The 22,660-nt window shown below is 35.1% G+C and overlaps 1 protein-coding gene across 2 annotated transcripts in view; it reads left to right on the forward strand.

Annotated features, from left to right (window-relative positions):
- CWC27 (CWC27 spliceosome associated cyclophilin) overlaps positions 1–22,660 on the forward strand; it is a 194,722-nt gene that overhangs the window by 47,568 nt on the left and 124,494 nt on the right. The gene's annotated exons all lie outside the window — the stretch shown is intronic.

Consider the following 22,660-nt stretch of genomic DNA (forward strand, 5'->3'; position numbering starts at 1 on the left):
GCTCTCTCTCTCTCTCTCTCTCAAAAATGAATAAACATTAAAAAAAAATTTTTTAAGTGCCTTTGGTGCCACACAATCCAGCCTTCTGATTTAAAGCCTTAGAACAGCTCACTTTCTGGTAGCTCCTTCCAATCAGGCCATATTCCAAAATAAAATGAAAAATTAATGCCAGGTAATTGACAGTGGTTACTGAACAAATATAACAACCACAGTATCTAAGGGGATGTATGTTTTTAAGAGGTATGACACCACTGAAGTAGAAGAGATGAACCCAGTCCATGGTGACAGTTTGGGGACACAAGCCAAGTATACCTAGAAAGAAAATTAGACACTACTGCCCTTCATAAACATGCTGGCTCTCCCACCTCCCACATCCTCTCTCTTGACTTCAGAGAATGTACTTTACATCAGATGTGATTATTGCCTAAATCATGCTGTGTAAAACATTGGACACATAAAATTACTTAAGAAAATAATACAATAAAAAGTACAAAATGGTGCAGACAGACTAGGTGCTCTAAATGCATAGGAAATCCAAGTAAAATGGTGTTGAGTCAGATGAGGTTAATTAGTTTTCCTGAAGGTTTGTTTTCAGGCACGTTTCTAATGCCAACCGCAGGACCGTAAAATGGAGTAAGTAGATTATGGGAGTAATTTTGTAAGTAAAAGAAATAGTCTCTTCTAAGATAATGAGTTTGCTAATTTATTACATTTTACTTAAATTGTTAATTACTATCTTATTTCATTTGTTTCACTTTGAATGTTCATTAAAAAAATGGAAGTATTATTTTTGAGAACATCCTGTTTATACTAAAAACTTAATGACAACTGCATAAAACAAAAATAGCATGTGTCTACAAATGTGATTACGGACATGTTCACTTAAGAAAACAAATTTAAAAGATAAAATTCTAACTTTAGTTAGTGTATCCAACAGTTTTATTTTAGAAAGATAAATGTCCTTGCTGAAAATTCAGTGATGACATTTATTGCTTAGGAAAACATGTTGCTATAATTTTCCTTCTATGTGATTTTTAATATAGCACTTAGAGAAACACTTCAAATCTTACTAAACAAAACAAACATAAAATATCACTTTTTAATATGAAGTACTGGCAAAAAATAAAATAAAATAAAATAAAATAAAATAAAATAGTACTGGCAATAAAGTTTTCCTGTCTACTTTTAACACTATAGTTCTGCTTGAATTATTTCCAATACTAGAACCTTGGTATGCCAAGATTTAAGATATAGCTTAAGAGTTTTAAGATATGATTCTTTTTAAGTTTTTTAATATTTGACTCGATGAATGGAGTATTTTTATGGAATGACATTACTTGATTTTCTGCATTTGCTAAGTTGGTGAATGATAAGCTAGGCTACTGCAGATAGTTGTGCAGAGGACTTCACCATGGAATGTGAACTTGGGTTGGAATCTAGGTGGAGTGCCACTTCCAGGCCATCTGCACTGGAGAGGGCCACATCAGCCTCAGGGAATGGGTGCCCTTTGCTAATCTTTCAGCCAAGAAAAGATGTTTATTTCCTAGGAGGTTCCCCAAGAGGGTGTGCCCTTTTCTAATTAACATAAAATTGCTTCTTGTGCAAGCCTGTGGATAAACTTAAGAAGTAAAAGAAAATGAGCAGACAGGTAGGTGGTAGCTTTTCCCAATGGTTACTACAGCACAGTAGTGCTGCCACACTAGGTGTGGCAGAGTTTTAGTGACCTGTAAGACAACTTGGAGACCGTATATTGTAATGGGAAGAGCTCTGGGAAGGGGTTTTAGAAACCAGGGTTCTAGTCCTTGAGCACAAGTATTTGGCCTTGGGTGTTCTTTTCTGGAAAATGAAAGGATGGAACTACCTTCTACCTTCAAGGGGGCATCCAGTTCTTGACTTCCAGAAAGTTATATCTAGAGCATGATAAGCAGGGAGAAGTTGGAGCTGGGGATTTTCTAAATTGGCACATCTGAAATGTCATTAAAAGTTTTGGAGATATGTATTTACCAGTTCTATAATAGTAAGTCTTAAAATCAAGTAGTCCTCCAACTTCCTTCTTAATAGTTATTTGCTTCTTCTCCTCTTCTCCTTTTTCTTCTTCTTATCTGTTTTTTTGTTGTGGTGGTAGTGGAGGCTGTCATTGTTTTGGTTTTTTTAGCTTCTTATGCTGGAAGTTTACATAGTTAATTTTGGACTTTCTTCTTCTCTAATGGAAGCATTTAAAGCTCTAAGCATGACTCTCTCTGCATCTCACCAATTTTGTTGTTGTTATGATAGTCAATTTTATGCATCAACTTGGCTAAGCTGTAGACCCTAGTTGTTTAATCAAACCTAAATATAGGTGTTGCTGTGAAGGTTGTCTATAGATGTGATTCAAGTCCATAATTAGTGGCTTTTAAGTAAAGCAGATTATCCAACTTAATCTGGGGGCCTGATTGAATCAGTTGAAAGACCAAAGAACAGAGCTGAGAATTCTCTGAAGAAGAAATTCCATCTGTGGATAGCAGTTTTAGCTTGTGCTGTGTAGAGTTCCAGCTTGTCCTTCTTGATGGCCTGTTTGCTCAGATGTTTGATCCACATTTTTGGATTTTAGACCAGCTAGCCCCTACAACTGCACAAGCCAGCTCTTTACTGGATATATATACACAGTATATTCTACTGCTTCTGTTTCTCTGGTTAAACCTGTACCGATAGGATTTTGCTTTGAATTTCATTCAGTTCAACATTTTTCCTATTTTCCTTGTGGCTTCTGTGACCTATAGGTCATTTAGAAGTGTGCTGTTTATTTTCCAAATATTCAGGAATTTTCCAGATATTTTTCTGTTACTGATGTCCTAATTAATTTTATTGTAGTCAGAGGACATATTCTGTACAATTTCAGTTATTTTACATTTATTGAGACTTGTTTTTTGGACCATAATATGGTGTATCTTGGTGCATGTTACATGTGCACTTGAAAAGAATGTGTATTCTACTAGGGTTGTTTGGAATGTTCTGTTATTGACCCCGATATTTTTTATGGTGCTTTAGTCTTGCATTTTAATGTTTAAATTATACCTGGTAACTTACAAATTTCCTTAATTGATGAGATTTTTTTAAGTTATCCTATTTTTGAAAACCTAAAAGACCAGTACTAAGTTCTGACTTTATACTTCATGAATTATTTTAATTAATAAGTTAATAGTTATTTCTAATGTTGTTTCTTGCTACTTATTTGCAATAGGCTATAATATAACTGTTTCATGTCTTTTACTTTCAGTTTTATCTTGTATAATACTTAGAATTCTTTCTCAGTTTCCTCTTGAATATCCAAGAATAAATTTTTAGTTGGTAAATTTTCTTGGGCTTGTCCTACTTAATATTCTTCAGATCATTTTTAATGTGTGTGTGTGTGTGTGTGTGTGTGTGTGTGTGTGTGGCAGTTTTGTTGTCTCAACCTAAGAACAGAAAAAGTACATGGAAATGAAAAATCAGTACATTCTTCTCTGGAGCCAATTTTTCTCATCTTTAAGAAAGCATTTTTAGCCAGGGTGAAAATGGCTTTTTGAATTTTCAGTGCATTTTTCTTTTAAACAAACTCAATGAGACAAAATAGAAAGTTAAAAAAAAAACAAAAAAACAAAAAACAAGTCTTTAAATCCTTTCCTTAGAAGATTCCCTATATTATTACTTTAAATTATATGCCTACTCTTTGTGATTACTCTATCATTCATGTAGCATGAATTGTAAGTTTCTATAATGAGTGGGAAAATGGATTAGATAACCTGTTAAAGCTTCAGTGAGTTGAGAATATGACTTAAATTTGAGACACTGTTAGGATGCCTGAGAAGCCATCTGATGGAGAATCTCACCCAGCCCAGAATTTATTTTACTGGAATTTATCCATGGCATAATCTGTTATCCCATGTTTATATGGGATTTCTTCTTCCATGTTGTTCCTACTCTCATTACCATTAGTAATTGGAGCTTGACTATATAAAAAAGAGACTCATTTGTAGGAATCAAAATGCATTACATTATTGTAGTGGGAGGAGTACTGCTTTGGAGTCAGAAACCCAGGTTGTAAACCCAGCTGGGCCATTCTTTAAGTGTCCTTTGGTGAATTGTTTATCTGGCCTCAGTTTTTTCCTATAAAATAGGAATAAAAAATACCTATTTCACCAGATGATTGTATGATGATGAGTTGGAAGGCATTCAGTAAATAATAGTGATTAAAATTACATCAGCTATAATATTTGTTTCTGTTTTCAAGATACTTCATACTTAGAATGATATTCTCTAATATATTTTCAGAATCTTTCAAGTGATTCTTGCTGAATACTGTTCATTTAACTATTTGAGTTTATTTAAGAAAAAATGATTAATGTATAATACATTGTTAAAATAGCTAGGATGAGTCATTTACACTTTGATTTTCCCATTAGGTAACCTTTAATCTCCTGTCCCACTTGGTCTTCCTACACCAAATGTTCACAGTATCTAAATAGAATGAATTAAAGTTTAAAGTTGGAAGATCCCTATCAACTGCCTCTCAATTTCCTCATTTTGCAGATAACGCTTTTAGAGGATAAGTGACAAATCGTTTGCTTCTGTCAACTTAGGTAGTGTCAATGAGTCTAAATGAGAATCTGGCATGCTTTTCCCTTTACTTCCCTCTGAAAGCTTCCAAACCACTCACCAGTCTACAACAACATTTTAAATCATGGAAGCAGCTATTAAATTCACATTATTTTTCTTCCACTCACTGAACAGTTAATAAAAAGGATACAAGGCAAGAAAAAGGCCAGGAAACCACCTAGAGACTTGGTCAGAGCTTCTGCCAATGGTCATCTGGTATATGGTAACCATTCAACCATTGTTAAAGGAGTAAGTGAATGTCAAATCTATGATCATGCAAATGATAATGACAGTGATTATGCAAAATGTAAGTGTGGTTTTTATTATTTTTATATTGATTTAAGACAGATTTGATTACAAAAGTGTAATTAGGCTTTTAATGTCATTTCTTATAAAATTGATTTTCTTGATTTGAGTTTTTTAAAAACAGGCCTCATCTATACCTTTATGACTCATGTTTTAGTCTTTTTTTTTTTTTGGTTAGATTATTTGTTAGATCCAGGAAATTCAATCATCTTCCAATTTTAGAATTATTGGCTGAATGTCAGGGTACTTACTGACTCATAAAGGGATCATGTTTGCAATTTTATTTGTGTGTTATTTAGAATTTAAGAAAATTTTCCTATAGAAACAGGCTGTAACTAATAATTGGTTTTCCCCAATTTGGGAAATTACATTGGGAAATACTGGAATGCCACTAGGGGGCAAAAAAGTTATCAAGAAATAAATATGTAGCCTATGTTTGTTTACACATACAAAATGTGTATTGTGTAAAATCTACAAAATGCCATTAGAATTGCACATAAAGCCACATATATGTGATTGCTAATGGTATCCTGACACTAATTTCAAAGACAGGTCTGAGGAAGGAGAATGATTTTAATAAGTTTATTCACTTATTTTTTAATGTTTTATTTTTGAGAGAGAGAGAAAGCATGAATGGGAGTGGGGGAGGGACAGAGAGAGAGGGGAACAGAAGATCCAAAGCAAGCTCTGCTCTGAAAACAGCAAGCTCAATACGGGGCTTAAACTCAGACTGCAAGGTCATGACCTGAGCCAAAGTTGGATGCTCAACGACTGAGCCCCCCAGGCACCGCTGATTAAGGCATATTTTAAGAAGCTTATATTTCAGCTAGATCTTTAAGAATGGATGGGATTTGAATAAGTGATACTACATTATGTTGTGTTTATATCAGCATTTGCCTTACATTATAAATATGGTCTGTGAATCACACGTTTAATTTTATGTTCTTGTAACTTTCAGGAGTACTCAAATAGATTTGCTGGCCATTTGACCCTCAGAGCTTTCTAATTTATTACAACTATTTTCTGCTTAATCAAAATACTACTTTTTTTTAAATGCTAAATAACACTTTGCTGAATTATAGAATTATAACTTCCAAGATTATTTTTGTTTGTGGTCAGTACATTCTCTTCCCAGTAGGGAAGCAGGGAATCCTGCTTCAGAAGGAAAACAAAGCTCCAGAAGATTAGTGAATATGGAAGCATCCAAGGGCTACTGTTCCTCCCATCCCCCCTGCCTCTACCACATGTACATGTACACACACACACACACACACACACGTGCAGAAGAGAGACGGTGTAGCTCTGTGCAGTAGTTCTCAAACTTTTTGAACTCAGGACCCTTTACACTCTTTTTTTTTTTTTAATTTTTTTTAATGTTTAAATGTTTTGAGAGAGAGACAGAGAGAGAGACAGAGAGAGAGACAGTGTGCGCAGGGGAGAGGCAGAGAGAGAGGGAAACACAGAATCTGAAGCAGGCTCCAGGCTCTGAACTGTTAGCACAAAGCCTAACATGGGCTTGAACTCACGAACCATGACATCATGACCTAAGCTGAAGTTGGATGCTCAACCCACTGAGCCACCCAGGTGTCTCAGGACCCTTTACACTCTTAAAAATCACTGAGGACCCCAAAGAGCTTGTTTTGGGGGAGGTTATATATATCAATATTTATTTTACTAGAAATTAATATTGAGAAAAATTGTAAAATACTTATTAATATCCATTATATTTTAACATAACACATATTTTAGAAAAAATATTCTTATTCAAATAACAAATTTTTAATGAGAAGAGTGGTATTGTTTTACATTTTTGCCAATCTCTTTAATGACTGGCCTAAAAGAAGGCAGCTGGATTCCCATATCTTCTTTCTCATTCATTCTTTTCTTATGAACTTTGTTGCTAGATTATATGAGGAAAATATGGCCTCACACAGATATGTACTTTAAGGAGACAGAGTATTTAATAGCCTTTTCAGACAATTATGGTTATTCTTCTTTGATACTGTACCAAAACTCAACAAATATTTAATGTCTTACTGGAAAATGCAATGTGAAATCAAGTAACTCTTCATGATCTTTTATACATTAAAAGATTATACATTATCCATTGGTTTATTGTGCACTTTGAATGGGTGTTTTACCATGCATGATTTTGTAACATTATGCATTGGTCATGTGGAAAGTATTGGTCCATGGAGTTATGCAGATCTTCCAAATGTTGATACACTTTGCCATACAATATAAAAAAAAATCATATTTATTAATATCATCACTCATCTCCAGAGTCTTCCAATCTTTGGTCAGTCTCATGGTAGTGTTTTGAATTTTCCAAAATTCTGTTCTTTTCTGTGAATTTCAAGTTTTTATCATTTGTCAACAAGAATTTTGTCTTTTTCCTTGATGAGAGGATCACTGTGTCCCCAGATCACAATAACCAAAGTTTGTCAGTTGTTCTTTCAAATAAAAGTGGTGGACTATTAAAACAAAACAACAACAATAAAAACAAAAAACCTGTTTTAGTTCACAGTTCAAATAATTGCATGTTTTTCCTCAAAATAACTACCATACTTGTGTATGCAGTGAAAGTGTTTTATGCATACTTCATTTTCAACACACAAAATATTGTGCTTAAGGTTGAAATGTCATAAAATTAATAATTTTTATTACTTCATCAAGGATATTCTTAAGTGAAGCTGGCTTAAATGTGTTTGTTCTTTACTATACCTGGCAATGATGAATACAATGACTTCTGTCTACACAGTGTGCTGCTGAATCACTGTCTTGATTCATGCTACAGTTTCAACAGTCTTACCCGCTGTTGCTTTTGCACCATGAGTACAAATGTCAAAACCGTGAAAAGGGCAAATCACATCCTAGTATTATTATTAAAACAGTTTCACTTTATGGACTCTCTTGAAGTGGTTTCAGGGTTTTCCAGGGTCCACAAACCACACTTTGAGAATGCTTGTGTAGTGATTTAAGAGCACAGAGTACAGACTCTAGAACTAATCAAATCTGGCTCTGCCTAGCTGTGAGCTCTAGAGATCTAAAGTAAGTAATTTCCTCAGCTTTACTTGTAAAATAAACTAATAATAGTATTTGTGTGAGGATGTGAGTTAATATATATAAAGCTTTTAGAAGAGTACCTGGCATAGAGTAAGCCTGTATGTTTGCAAATTATTATTTTGTATTATACAGATTTATGTATGTATTCCATTAATTCTGGGTATTTGAAAACTCCATTCAAGATCATCTCACTGCTTTTAAATCAGTTCATACTTAAGCCAGACCAAACAGATGACCCATATTTTAGTTTGAAGACCCTCAGAGACAGTTCTTTGGATATCTTGTTTATACCACTTCAGTTTGCAAAGTATACTTTGAATTGCTTTCATAGCAATAATAGAAGAGAGCTTCCATCTATATATTCTGTAACTGGATTCTCTTACTGATCACTCTGTGCTATTGTGATGATTCCTTCTGCAGTTTAAATGGCCTTGAGGAGTATCTTCAGTGTGATATAAAAGGGTTGCCAGATTGTTTTGGTCTTCAGCGTTAAATGATAGTACAACTTGGCTTGTCTTAACGTTAAGCAACCGTTTGCATCGCTTTCTGTTACCTTTTGCTTTCAGTTCACATATTTTTTGGAATTTGGATCTGTTTGAAGGATACTAACTCTGTGACAGAATCATAATTTTTATTCTCTTTTTCTTACGTTCTTCACCCAGGGCTTTGTGCTAAGAATAAGAAGCTAGGGGGCACCTGGGTGGCTCGGTCGGTTAAGTGTCTGACTTCGGCTCAGGTCATGATCTCGCGGTCCATGAGTTCGAGCCCCGCGTCGGGCTCTGTGCTGACAGCTCAGAGCCTGGAGCCTGTTTCAGATTCTGTGTCTCCCTCTCTCTCTCTGACCCTCCCCTGTTCATGCTCTGTCTCTCTCTGTCTCAAAAATAAACGTTAAAAAAAAAAAAAAAAAAAAAAGAAGCTAGTCACCATCTTTGCCTCACGGTGTAGGAAGGAAATACTGAGTCTCTGAATATAGTAAAAATTAGTCTTTACTAAAGTTAAATCCATCATTTAGCCAGAACACACAAACTATTGAATGCTTCTATCTTTTCTGAGCTTATTTGCCAGAACTTCTGTTGAATATAAAAGTAGCTTTAACCATACTTTGGGTACCAACAGGAGCATTTATGCTTTTAATCAATCACACTCAATGTCATTATTCTGTTAGAATAGGAATAACATTACCTGGATTTGTATACTATCACTAAAAAGGAGATGGGGGGGAAATCAACTGTGAATTTTTTTTTGGAAGTAATCTCAAAATTTGCCCCTCCCCTTTTTTTTTTAAAGAAATCATGTTCTATCATTAATATTCAAATTGTACATTCTAAACAAAAAAAGTAACACCAAATTAACTCTTAGGAAAATTTCAAAATTTGATGATTTACATCTGTTTGCATAAAAGGGTAATAAGTTCAGTTTCTTTGGTCATCTTTGTAACCAGCAACATAACTCTGTTCTTTTCTGATATGAACTTTAAATGAACCCTTCTATAAAGCTCTGACATTTCGTCTCCTTGTACTATCTCAGTGTTCTTCTACATGTCATAAACACAAAAGGAAATTTTCTCTTTTTTAACCAAGAGAACTTTGATGTAATTTGCTAGGACCCTACAAAAGATCTGGAATAATTTCATATTTTGTTTTAACCTCATGTTTATAATTTGGTTTTTGGAGTTCTATGAAACGCCTTTCACTGTAAGTTAGACTAGATGATAATCACCCTTCTCAGTTTGGCCAAAAGGTAATGCTCATTGCAGTTACACATTCAAAAGGAAAGTGGAGAGATTTCCAAGCATTTATCTTAACTTTATTTTTACTGATGTATGTCCTTTCTTGTATTTTCTCTTACTTGTTTTGATTGAAACTAATGTGTGTCTTTGTAAACTCCAAGGACACATATGTATTCTATACATAGGATCCAAAATTTCCCATTCATATGCTTATACTATGCTGTTTTTCAGACTTGCGTACACCTAAGCTCTTAATCCTTTCCCCTGAGCCATCTCCAAAAGCAAGTTTCATATTTGGTGAAGCAAGAATAGTTTCTAAAGATTGTCCTTGGATTCGCTTGTAGAACAGGAAAAGAGTTCGTAATTCTGGGAGTGCCCTGGCTCCCACCACCCAAACAACTGACGGTTTCTGGAGGCTGCATGGGTTTCCTTCTCAACAGTACAGAGACATATCTTTTGAAATTTGAATTAACAAAACAGAAATGAAGAGCATTATAATAAATATATATTCTTAATATTTTTAGATTTATAAGTATATATTTGTTTTGAAAAATATAAAGGTATCCTTTCAGGTGTATAGTAATAGACTGAAGACACTTTTCTAACAATAGGATATTTCCACTCAACCTCTTCAGTATGTATTGAGTGTCTTTAAATAGTAAACATCTTCCAAAATTATAATTGGAAATTTTACTTTTCAAAAAGTTACTAAATAAATGAGTGATTATTTTCTATGTAAAGTAAAAGTCTAAATAACATTTTTAGAGGATTATAGGCTAAATCTCTATTCCTCCTTCCCATTACAGACATGTCCATAAAACAGATGTAATCCTGGCTGTGGATATCTTATACATTCAAACTCTGTAGATTGCTGAATGTTTGGCAAAGATAATTATATAGTTGGCTTGGGATGTGGAAACAGCAAACTTTTCCACTTTCCATTATGTAAATTAGCAGTGGAAATAGCTATATATTTCTCTATGATGTTATTTTGCTAAATATAAGTAATGTGGATTCATTTCTATTAGAAGGAATCATTTGCCACAAAGTGATGGTCAAGTTTTTGGTATAACTTAAATTTTAATTTAATATTCTTTCATTATATGGAAGATCCAGTCTCAATAATTTATTTTTCCCTCTAAACTTCTATGGAATTATAGCCTCCACCAAAATTAATCATACTTCTCAGGTGACTTATTTTATAGGATATCTTTATATTTTATGTGGGGGGTTTTTTGTTGTTTGTCTTTTTAGTTTTTTCATTGTTTATTTTTTATGAGATAAACCACTGTATTCTTGCCTGTGGTTTCTTGCCTAACGAAAAAAGACTTGGTTCTTGTCATGATATAAATTGCTTCTGTATCTCGTTTCTTTGTAAGCCTATCTTAATTCTTGGGACTGTTGAAATGTGGGCAGTCAAACCCAAAGATTTAAATTTTGCTAATTTTTAATTTTTTTTTAAATCTTTATTTATTTTTGAGATTGGGAGGGGGAGGAGGGGTAGAGAAGGAGGAAGACACAGGATCCAAAGCAGGCTCCAGGCTCTGAGCTGTCAGCACAGAGCCCGATGTGGGGCTGGAACTCACAGACCCTGAGATCTTGACCTGAGCTGAAGTCAGACACTTAACCGACTGAACCACCCAGGTACCGCTAAAATTTGCTGATTTAATTTTGATGATAAAACAGATATTAAATTTCTTAACTCAAGAACAAGGTATTTAATGAAGAAGTAAACTAGTTTATAAATTATATCCTATATCCAGTTTAACAAATATTTGGATACTGTTTAATTATCACATACAAGGCACTCAGCTGAGATATTATTCATATCACCTTTATAAATAATAATGGTATCTAATGAACCCTCAGCAAATGACTTACATTTAATATTGCTGTGGTTTGACTTTTTTCCCTGTGTTTACAAGTCCTACACTTTTGAGGTGACCTAATGTTCACTGGTGGCTTTAGAGGACAATGGACAGGAAAGAGAAAAGGAGTGAATCTCCAGCAGTCAGACACAAATAGCACTGATTGTTTGCTGTGTTTCTGCAGAGGATTTTGTGAAATATTCTGTTTTTAGATTTCACTTTAACTGTTAACTTTTTTACTTAAATTCAATTGCTAATCAAGAGTTTCCTGTGTGAAGATGTTTTTGCCATTCTTGGAACCACATGGAGTTTTCCCTTTAATAATACTACTGTTTGCTGAGGTCCCAGGCTTGTGACCTTTAAAAAAAAAAAGGGCAAATCATTTTCCTACTTTTATTATGTGGTTGGGAGTGAGTTGGCCCATTCACATCAAGCTTAATTTGATCTAAGTTAGAAGTAACCTTTGACAAAATCCACATTTAAAATTTAGGCTAGAAGGAGACAATAAATCTTACTGTTTAAATCACCCAACAGGGTAACAGTACTGTTTGTAACATTTCTCCAGTCTTCATTCCTAAATCTGTTATTCTGTGATGTAAAGCCTTGGTTGCTTTTCAATACTTTTAAATTTGTTTGCAGAAGGTGGAGCCCAGAAAATGTGCCCATCATTGAATGCTCTAAGTTTAGCTAAGGAAAAGCAAGGCTGCTGTAATGTTTCTATTCTAAAAAAGTTGTATTTATCTGAGTTACAGGACTGGTTTACATAAATGAGAAACTAAGATTTTCCATACACCAGGAAAAGTTTCAAAAGGATGGCTTTTGTGCTTGGCATTTCATACCCACCAAATGTTACAAACAAATACTCAATGTCTGCAGTAGGTCATTTGTGGGTGTGCGTAATTGCGGTTCACAAGTCATTCAAGCTCAAGACTCTTCCAGGTACAAATGAGAAACCCTCAGAAAATTAGCCCTCCTTCTCCATTTATGGAATGAGGTTTAGCTTTTAAGGTTTATAAATTTATTTTTTGCATACAAGTAGACATATCAGAGGCTCACTTTATTTCCAGAAGGAATTCTAACACCTTTGGTACAATTGTAATCTTTATCACATGTAACTACTTTTTTGGTGTTGGGGACTGGGATTTAAAGATGTTAAAATTTTCTATAGCTTACTTTATGTTAGCTAACTTTTAAAAAGAACTTTTGTACCCTGATAAATTTTTAATGTGACTCCAGTGCTTACATTGGCTACTGAAGTGCCAAATTTGGTTTCAGAATTCATAAAAATATTTTAATTAGTTTCTTTTTCATAAGGAAATGAGAAAAGGTTTCAGTGAACTTGTGTTTAATATCTAGCATTAGTTTTATGTCTTATTATATAGCAAACTGGCTTGTCCTTAACCCAACAAGAAAGAAGTCCAGGCTTAGTGAAATCCATTTTACTACTCTTTTTTTCCATTTTGGACATTAAAAACAAACAAATCAAAAACTGCTTATGGGCCTCTTTCTTATTTAGAGTTTTACAAATTTACAACTTATTAATTTAGTGTATAATTTTGATGAACCTGTTCCAAAATATGAAATCTGAAGTAGTTATTCCTGGTCCTAGAAACCCATTTCCTTTTGAAGTGTTTTTGAAGCTGAAAACGTTTAATGGTATTTCCTTTGGAAGGCATTTGCAACTTTTTCTCTCTCTTGAGGTATCATTTCTAAGACACTGAAGTATCTCTTAAAAAGCACCTTACTAACACTACATTTTCCCTAGAGATTCTTGAATTATCTACATTTTGCGTCCTTATCAAGAGTTCAAATGAGCATCCTCACAATCAGTATTGATTATATAACCGATTTACTCCCAAGTAATTAGCATTACTTGACATGATTAGATTGCCTTTGCCATGTTAGTTCTCTCAGTCAAGTACAGTGTTTTAGGCTGGTTATGGATTGACAGGAGGAAAACATGCACACGATCGTACATACACATGTGTACTTTTTAACTGTAGTTCCCAATTTAATTAACCACAGATCCAGTATTGTATCAGAAGTAAAGTCAGGGCAGAAGCAGATACAGCACATCTTAGCATAGCTGCTCTTTACTGCCATGACCTCTATGAACAATCAGTACCTGCTCACAACAGTATACATGCAAGATAGGGACCGTGAATCAGGAAAGTTCATTTCTTGTGTCACTACCCTTTTATATTTACTATTCTAAGAGAACTAGTAATCTGTGGACTATTCCGTTTTCATCACTATTCGAGAACTTGAACCAACAATCTCTGGGCTTCCTTTTAAGGGAATGTTTATAATTAACAGACTTCCCTGGTTCTTGTACCAAACTCGGTGTCAGCAAGGACACTTTCTCATCCAGTGGGAGAGAGCAGAGTTAATACCCAGGTGTCCTCTGCCTCTTTACTTACACATGTTCTGGAAAGCCCATCTCCCCATAAGTATCAAAGCTGAAATTTATAACTTTGAATCTTAGAGTAACCTAGTAAGCTCTTCACTTTTTTGCATCAAAGAAAAGGAACACAAGTATCGTAATCTAAATTGACCAAATGTGTAAAATCATCTGTGTTTGGATTTAGAATGATTTTTATGTTCAGGTTTGATTATGGCTTTATGTACTTAGGGTATTTCTGAAAAATAATGAATCATACTATGAAAACTTGACTCAAGACAAACTGGAAAACTGCCTGGTCTTTCTCTTCTTTGATAGCAAAATAATCTTTCAAAACAATGCAAGGTTAGACCATGAAAGAAAAAACTATTTCTCTATTCATAAAATTTCTGATAACAAATGTGAGGGTTTTCTACACCAAGCTCTGTGGATGAGTTAGAGATGTGAGGACAATCAGTCCTTAAAATATATGTTGAGAAGAAACATTCATACAGTATTCACCCCTGTACACTGAATTATGGTGGCCTCTGTGAAGATTCCAAGAGTGAAGAAGGTGAGGGTTAAAAAGCTACAGTATAAGAAAGGGGTGGGATGGGGTGGGGACAGAAATTGGGGAATAAGTATGTATAATAAAGGCAGTATTAAAGGAATTCAACTTGACTTTTATGAACAAGGAAAGTATAACAGAGTAGGTAGCATTTAAGCCTTAAAACTTAGTAGGATAAAAACAGGGAGAAGGATGCTATTGCTTTTTGGAGGTGATTTGAGAAAGTACCAGGCAACAGGAACGCATGGGATCTCGTGAGGGATCTGGGAGAGGCCCAACTATCTCTATCTCTATAGGCAAGTAATGGGAAAAGAAGTGTTGCACTCAAGTATGGAGATCCGAGGCAGACTGTTTCAGCCTTCTTCACAGGTCTACTCATGTTTCTCCAGAGGTCTATTCAAGAGGTCATTAATAAGATGGATTACAGTGGTGGAAGACTGGAGGCAAAAAGATCAGTTAGGAATCTGGGCAGTTAATACAAGGGAGAGATTAAAGCACTTGACAAGAACATAGAAAAGAGAAGATGGGAAAGTTGGCTGTAAAAGAAATGACAGCTAGACATGGCAGCTGATTAAGTGCCCAAAGAGGATGGAATCAAAGAGACTTCCTGACACTTCTTTTTTTTTTTTAATGTTTTAAACATTTTATTTATTTTTGCGAGACTGAGAGGACAGAACATGCACAGGGGAGGGGCAGAGAGAGAGGGAGGCACAGAATCCAAAGCAGGCTCCAGGCTCTGAGCTGTCAGCACAGAGCCCGACGCGGGGCTCAAACTCACAAACCGTGAGATCATGACCTGAGCTGAAGTCAGATGCTTAACTGACTGAGCCACCCAGGCGCCCCTTCCTAACACTTCTTATAAGGGCCATGGTACCTGCCTGTGCAAGATCATCTGTGGCCGGAAGTACAAATTATAAACTCTCTTAAACCTAATCTCTAAGGGCTGTCTTGGGAGGAAACTGCTACAGATGAGCTCCTTGCCTGGGGCATAGCTCTTCCAGCTTGCCCTCTCCAGAGCCAAATCTCCTAATCTGTTTGAGAGTCACTGAGGTAGGAACAAGTGTGCTGAGTTCTGCAGAATGCTCAGGAGGACCAGCAGCAGAAACCAGATAGGGGAAGGATAACTGCTGCACTTGGGTGAGCGGTGTCCTCAAGGGATAATAAATGTGAAGACGAAGGCTTCTTAAGGACTGATCAGAAAGAGTTGGCAGGAAAGGGAGTCTGTTGTTCCTGTGTGTGTTTTGAACTTTCCTTCCCTTTTCATTAAAAAGAAAAAAAAAAAAAAAAAAAATATATATATATATATATATATATATATATATATATATATATTCATTCAGTACATTTTAGAAAACAAAAGGTAAAAAAGAAAAAAATAGTTTTCACCAGCTATATATAGAGCTGTTAATATTTGGACATAATTTCCACAAGTCTTTCTATAAAGCAGGTTTGTTTAGCTGAAGGTAACAGTATGCACCAAATAACAGCAAAAGAGACCTACTATGATTACTTGTCATTGCCTGTGAACAGCAAATGGATAGAGAAGTTAGATCATTAAAGGGCTTATGCATTGTCAGGAAGCTTTTGAAAGTTTTACACATGGGCTCGACAATGATTAGATTCATATTTTAGAACGGTTCCTTTGGCCATAGTATAGACAGTATATTAGAGGGCCCAAGGCTTGATGTCTGGAAACCCATTCTGAAACGATTTCAATAGCCCAGGTCATAAAGGACTAACCAAGGCATTGGAAATGGGGAATAAAAAAGGAATTTGAGAATTTTATAAGGAAGAATTGACAGGATGTGATGATTGATACAGTGTGGAGGTGGAAAAGCAAACTATGCTTTACTGTCTCTATTACAGTCCTTCACTTTAAAATTGTCTAAATTAGATGTCCCACAGGAACTTCTAATTCAATATGTCCAAAACAGAAATTATCACCGTTCTTACCAAAATTACTCCCCATTTTAGATTCCTTCTGTCAGTGACTATGTTCTTAGCCACCTAGTTGCTTAAGCTAGAAATTTGGAAGTCATCCTAGCCTCTTATTTCTGTAATGTCTAGATGTAGTCACTCACCAAAACCTACCAGATCTTGCACTTAAATCTTTAAAATCTATTTCTTCACATCTTCATTGCTACTGTATTTGCCAAGTTCTACTTTTTGTTTTTGACTTAGAATTGGGATTGACAGACAAAAGCCTATAAACCAGATACATCCTGCCACCTGTTTTTTAATCACCTGCTTTTGAAAGTTTCAGTAGAACAGAGACATGCTTGTTTTGCTTACATTTTGTCTATTGCTGCTTTTATACCACAGTGGCACAGTTAAGTAGTTGCCATCATGACCATGTGGTCAACAAAACCTAAAATATTTACTCTCTGGTCCTCTACAGAAATACTGCTGATCCCTGCCTTGTAGTGTTCTAATATAACTGGTCTCCCTTCTTTTAGTCCTCAATCTGGCCTTTATTTTGCTGATGGAGTGATTTTCCTGAAACATCGTTCTATTCATGTCAACCTGCCCCCCAACTTGTTTGCATTTTTTTGATGGCTCCCAACAGCCAACAAAATCAAATCTACAACTCTTTAGCACATCAGGTGATAAGTTCTAGTACAGTTTTCAAATTCCGGATTTTTCCTCACAGTGCCTTTGCCATTAAAGCCTAGGTGTCAATCTTTAAGTCCTTTGTAAAGGTTTACTTTAAAGGGATCATTAACATGAGAACATTACCATTAATGTTAATGTGAGGAAGTTTAATCTTTTAAGGTCTTGAATTGGGATTCTTTCATGAATCTGTATTTTTTATGAGATGATGTTTCTTGGAAAATCCTGGTCAACTGATTGTCAGTTGTATATGTCATTAAAAAGGAAGCAAGTAACTATTACTGCCAGACATTAGCTTTACTTGTTCAGCAAGAATTCTGAGGCTTGCTAAGGTTTTAACACCTCTGTTTTCATTTATTTTGTGATTCTGAGTAGACCACTACTATATATCAGGAAACTCAGAGATAAGGGATTCCAAATTCACGATGGAAAAATTAGAGATGGTTTCTATGCAAGAAGGAATAGAATCAAAGTTTTGCTACATATATGAGAAAATATTCATTTTAGCATCTCAATTCTAATTACTTCAGGTGGGTTTGTTTTTTTTTAAGGCATTTCATTTGGAATTTTAGTCTCAAACAGACTCTGCTAATGACAGAATTCCCAGGAGATTGGCAGTATCCAAAAATAAGTCTTCTTTTCACCCTCCAGCCCAGTAAAACTTAATACTATGTAAATATTTTGGCAAATGTGCATACAGTAGAAAGAATTCTAAGGGGAAAAAAGCTTGTTTTCTAGGTTGAAAATGAAAGGAACTGATATATTTTGATTTGGGGGAAGTCATAGATGTTTCAAGAAGGAAATTATTTGCTTCTCTCTTTCTGAACATTAACAGAATTTTCTATAGTACTGGAAAGTCAAAATGGAAGTGTAGTTGTACCCAGTCAGGTACCTATATAGATTTTTCTTTTTTAAATAAAATGTATTGGAAAATTTTTGAGAAATATCAAACTTATTTATGTGATTTCATCTAAACAGTAAACAAAATATACAGAGCAAAAAGGTAGGCTCATTTCAATTCAAGATTTTTTGAACACTTACTAAGTCCAAGGCACTGCATGGTCATTTATTCTATACTTTGTTGAAAATTCAATCACATTTATCTTATTTTCTTTTCCCTTTTCAGGTGAATTCCAGCCCTTTTATAGCTAATAATAAATTTCAATCAATTACTTAAAACCAAACTCTTCAAAAAAGTTTACCAACAATTATTTCAGTGCATGCCATAGCCTATCATTGTAATTTAGAGAGCATAACCTATTGGTGTGGTTTTAAAACCATAATACTTTACCTAAATTACTTTTATTATTTCCTGAAATAAATTTTCACTAGTACTAAAACACAAGAGATTTCCTTAGATGTGAAAACATAACTAATTGATTATTGCTTCAGTAATTTTGTAGCTGCTGCTAACTGATGCCTAGTATTAGTTCATGTTTATGTGTATGTAAATGAACTGAATGATCACAGTGACTAAAAATGTAGCAATCACTTTAGATTGTGTAAGTACTGAAGAGCTAAAATCTCCAACATAAGTGAAAATTAAATGGCTATTAATAAGATATTATACTTCTGGGGCGCCTGGGTGGCTTGGTCAGTTAGGCGTCCGACTTCGGCTCAGGTCATGATCTTGCAGTCCGTGAGTTCGAGCCCCGCGTCGGGCTCTGTGCTGACAGCTCAGAGCCTGGAGCCTGTTTCAGATTCTGTGCCTCCCTCTCTCTGTGACCCTCCCCTGTTCATGCTCTGTCTCTCTCTGTCTCAAAAATAAATAAAAACGTTTAAAAAAAAATTTTTTTTTAAATAAAAAAAAAAAAAGATATTATACTTCTGTCATAACCTTCAGCCCAAAGGACTTTGCTAACAGCATTTGTTAGATGTCTGAGAGCTACCTGGGAGAAGGACAGAAGAGCCAAACGGAGTTTCATTGTCTGACTGCACATGATTTAAGAAGTAAATCGCTTTTAGTTATGAAATGAAAGGCTTGCACTTTTTAATAGAAAGAAGACTTAAAATTATAAATGATTTCAAATGAATTCACATTCCTTTGAAAGCTTTTAATCAGCTCTTTTTGAAGTCTACTTTAAGAGAAGATAACATAGAATTATATGGGTTCTATTGCCCGTGCTTCAGGGAAATGGGCTAATGGACCCGCAACAAGAAAGTAGCGACTATGCTATTATGGAATTGTGTCTAAGCCCTTTATATTGAAGGGGGCAATATGAAAGAACTAGATTGTTTCTGTCCTCTCTAGGGCTCCTAAAGACAGAACCAGAATAAATGAATGAAAGTTACTAGGAGGCAGATTTGGGTTCAACAATAATGAAAAACTTTCTAACCAAAAGACCAGGCCTGAAATGGGAGAATATACTTGCAAATGATATATCTGCCAAGGGGTTAATATCCCAAAATATATAAAGAACTCATACAACTCAACACCAAACAAACAAACAAAACAACAACAACAAAAAAATGCCATTAAAAAATGGGCAGAGGACCTGAATAGACATTTTTGCAAAGAAGCCACACTAATGGCCAACAGACACATGAAATGATGCTCAGTATCACTAATCCTGATAGAAATAGAAATCAAAAACACAAGGAGATACCACCTCACACCTGTCAGAATGACTAGAATCAAAAAGTCAAGAAATAACAAGTATTGGTGAAGACATGGAAAAAAGAAATCCTCCTGCACTGTTGACAGGAATATATTGGAGCAGCCACTATAGAAATAGTACGGTGGTTCCTCAAAAAATTAAAAATAGAATTAACATATGATCCAGTAATTCCACTATTGGGTATTTATCTCAAGAAAACAAAAACAGTAATTCAGAAAGACCTATACACTCCTATGTTTACTGCAGCATTATTTACAATAGCTGCTATTTACAATAGCCTGAGTGTCCATCAATTAGATGAAAGGATAAAGAAGAGTAGTGTGTGTGTGTGTGTGTGTGTGTGTGTGTGTGTGTGTAGTGGAATATTACTTTACTTCAGCTTGGGTCATGATCTCATGGTTCGTGAGTTCAAGCCCTGCATCCAGCTTTGCACTGACAGCATGGAACCTGCTTGGGATTCTCTCTCTCACTCTCTACCCCCCTTTGCCCCTCCCACACTCCTGCATTCTCTCTCACTCAAAATAAACTTGAAAACAAAGAAACAATGAGATCTTGCCATTTGCAACAACATGGATGGACCTAGAGGGTATTTTGCTAAGTGAAATATGTCAGACAGAGAAAGACAAATACCATATGATTTGGCTTATGTGTGGAATCTAAAAAACAAGTAAGAGGTGCCTGGGTGGCTCAGTCAGGTAAGTGTCTGACTCTTGATTTTGGCTCAGGTCATGAACTCACGTTCATAAGTTTGAGCCCTGCATTAGGCTCTGCAGTGAAAGCGCAGAGCCTGCTTGAGATTCTCTGTCTCCCTCTCTCTGCCCCTCCCCTCCTAGTGGGCTCTCTCTCTCAAAATAAATAAGAAAGAAAGAAAGAAAGAAAGAAAGAAAGAAAGAAAGGGCAAACAAAAAGCAGAAATAGACCCATAAATACAGAGAACAAACTGATGGCTTGGGGGAGGGAGGGCGAGGTGGGGAGAGATAGGCAAATAGGTGAAGGAGAGTGGAAGAGATCCAGTTATGGAATGCATAAGTCATGGGGATGAAAAGTGCAGTGTGGGGAATACAGTCAGTGGTATTAGGTTAGCATTATATGGTGAGAGATGGTAACTACACTTGTGGCGAGCATAGCATAACATAGAGATTTGTTGAATCATTATGTTGTATACCTAAAACTAATATAACATTGTATGTCAACTATAATTCAATTTTAAAAAATTTAATTTACTTAGCATGTATTGAGCACTATCATATGCAAAGTACTGACACAATTTCTGTTTCCTACCCCCCCCCCCCCCGCCGGAAATCTATTTACAAAAATTTTTTTTAAATTTGTGGTAAAATACAGATAACATAAAATTTACCATCCTATACATTTTAAATGTATGGTTCAGTAGCGTTAAGTATATTCATGTTGTACAGCCAATCTCTGCAACTTTTCTTCTTGCAAAACTAAAATTCTTTATCCACTAATAGCTCCCATTTTCCTTTCCATATAAGTTCCAGACAGCCATGATTATACTTTGTTTCTATGAATTTGACTATTGTAGATATCTCAGATAAGTAGTCATACAGTATGTGTCTTTTTGTGATGGGCTTATTTCACTTTGCATCAAGTCCTCAGGGTTCATCCATGTTATATAGCATGTGTCAGTTTTGTTCTTTTTAAAGACTGAATAATATTCCACCATATTTATGTACCACATTTTGTTCATCAGTTCATCACTGATGGACACTTGGGTTGCTTCCACATTTTAGCTATTGTGAATAATGTTGTTAACACAAGTGTGCAAATATCTCTTTGAGATCCTACTTTCAGTCTTTTGGACATACACCCACAAGTGGAATTGCTGATTAATGAGGTAATTCTACTTTTAATTTTTTGAAGAATCACCATACTGATAGTTTTCCATAGTGCTGCACCATTTTACATTGCCACCAATAGTACATAAGGGTGATGATTTCTCTACATCCTTGCCAACACTTGTTATTTTCGGTTTGTTTGTATGTTTTGACAGCAGCTACCTGAATGGGTGTGAGAAGTACTGACACAATTTTGATTTCAGTGCCTTGTGCAATAAACACCTTACACATAGCAGCTGTTTTATAAAAGCTCATGGTTGAGATGTACTAAAACTAGGTTTTCATAAAATGTTTGCTTTATAATGTTGATCTTGGATAGAGATTAATAGACTCAGTGTTCTGTGCTTTAGGATAAAATAAGACACATCTTAGAAATAGCTCTTCTTATGGCTGTAACACTATTAATATTCCAATTTTCAGCACTGATGTTGACTTTTATGTGTTATTCTCATAAACACCCATCACTGTTCTAGCATAGGGTCATAAACTATCCATGGCTTTGGTAGTCTCCTTTCTTTGAGCCCAGTGATTTTTTTTATAATACCTGTGAAAGACAAACATGCTGATTCTTCTGTAAGAAAACCATTCATTGTACCTAGGAATTGAAGTTTTGGAGATTTGTTTGTTTGTTTTTAAGAGGCTTGTCAAGAAAAAAGAATCTAGTTTACTACATTTAGAATTGTGGTGTTTAGTTTTTCTATTCTTTCCTCCCCTGCAGTGCCTACAGGCTGATATGAGATCACTGGTGCTCTGAGCCAAGTTTATAGTTAGTGTGGTCATGTTTAAACTTTTGCTATCTTGAATAAATGCTTGGTAACTTCAATATTAATGGTATAATAATTAGCAATTCTTGGCCTTTTGAAAAAGAGATTTATTGTTGTTGTCATATTTGAAAAAACTGATTTGAGCACAAGAGAGCAGAACATTTTAACTCCTTAGTAATTATTGCAAGAGAATGTTTTAAGTAGTATTCTGTTAGCAATGAGTGAAAGCAACATTCTCAGAGACTTCTGTGTTTGCATCTAGAAGATAAATATCTTTC

The sequence above is a fragment of the Panthera leo genome, chromosome A1 (assembly GCF_018350215.1).
Source record: "Panthera leo isolate Ple1 chromosome A1, P.leo_Ple1_pat1.1, whole genome shotgun sequence".
Lineage (NCBI taxonomy): Eukaryota > Metazoa > Chordata > Mammalia > Carnivora > Felidae > Panthera > Panthera leo.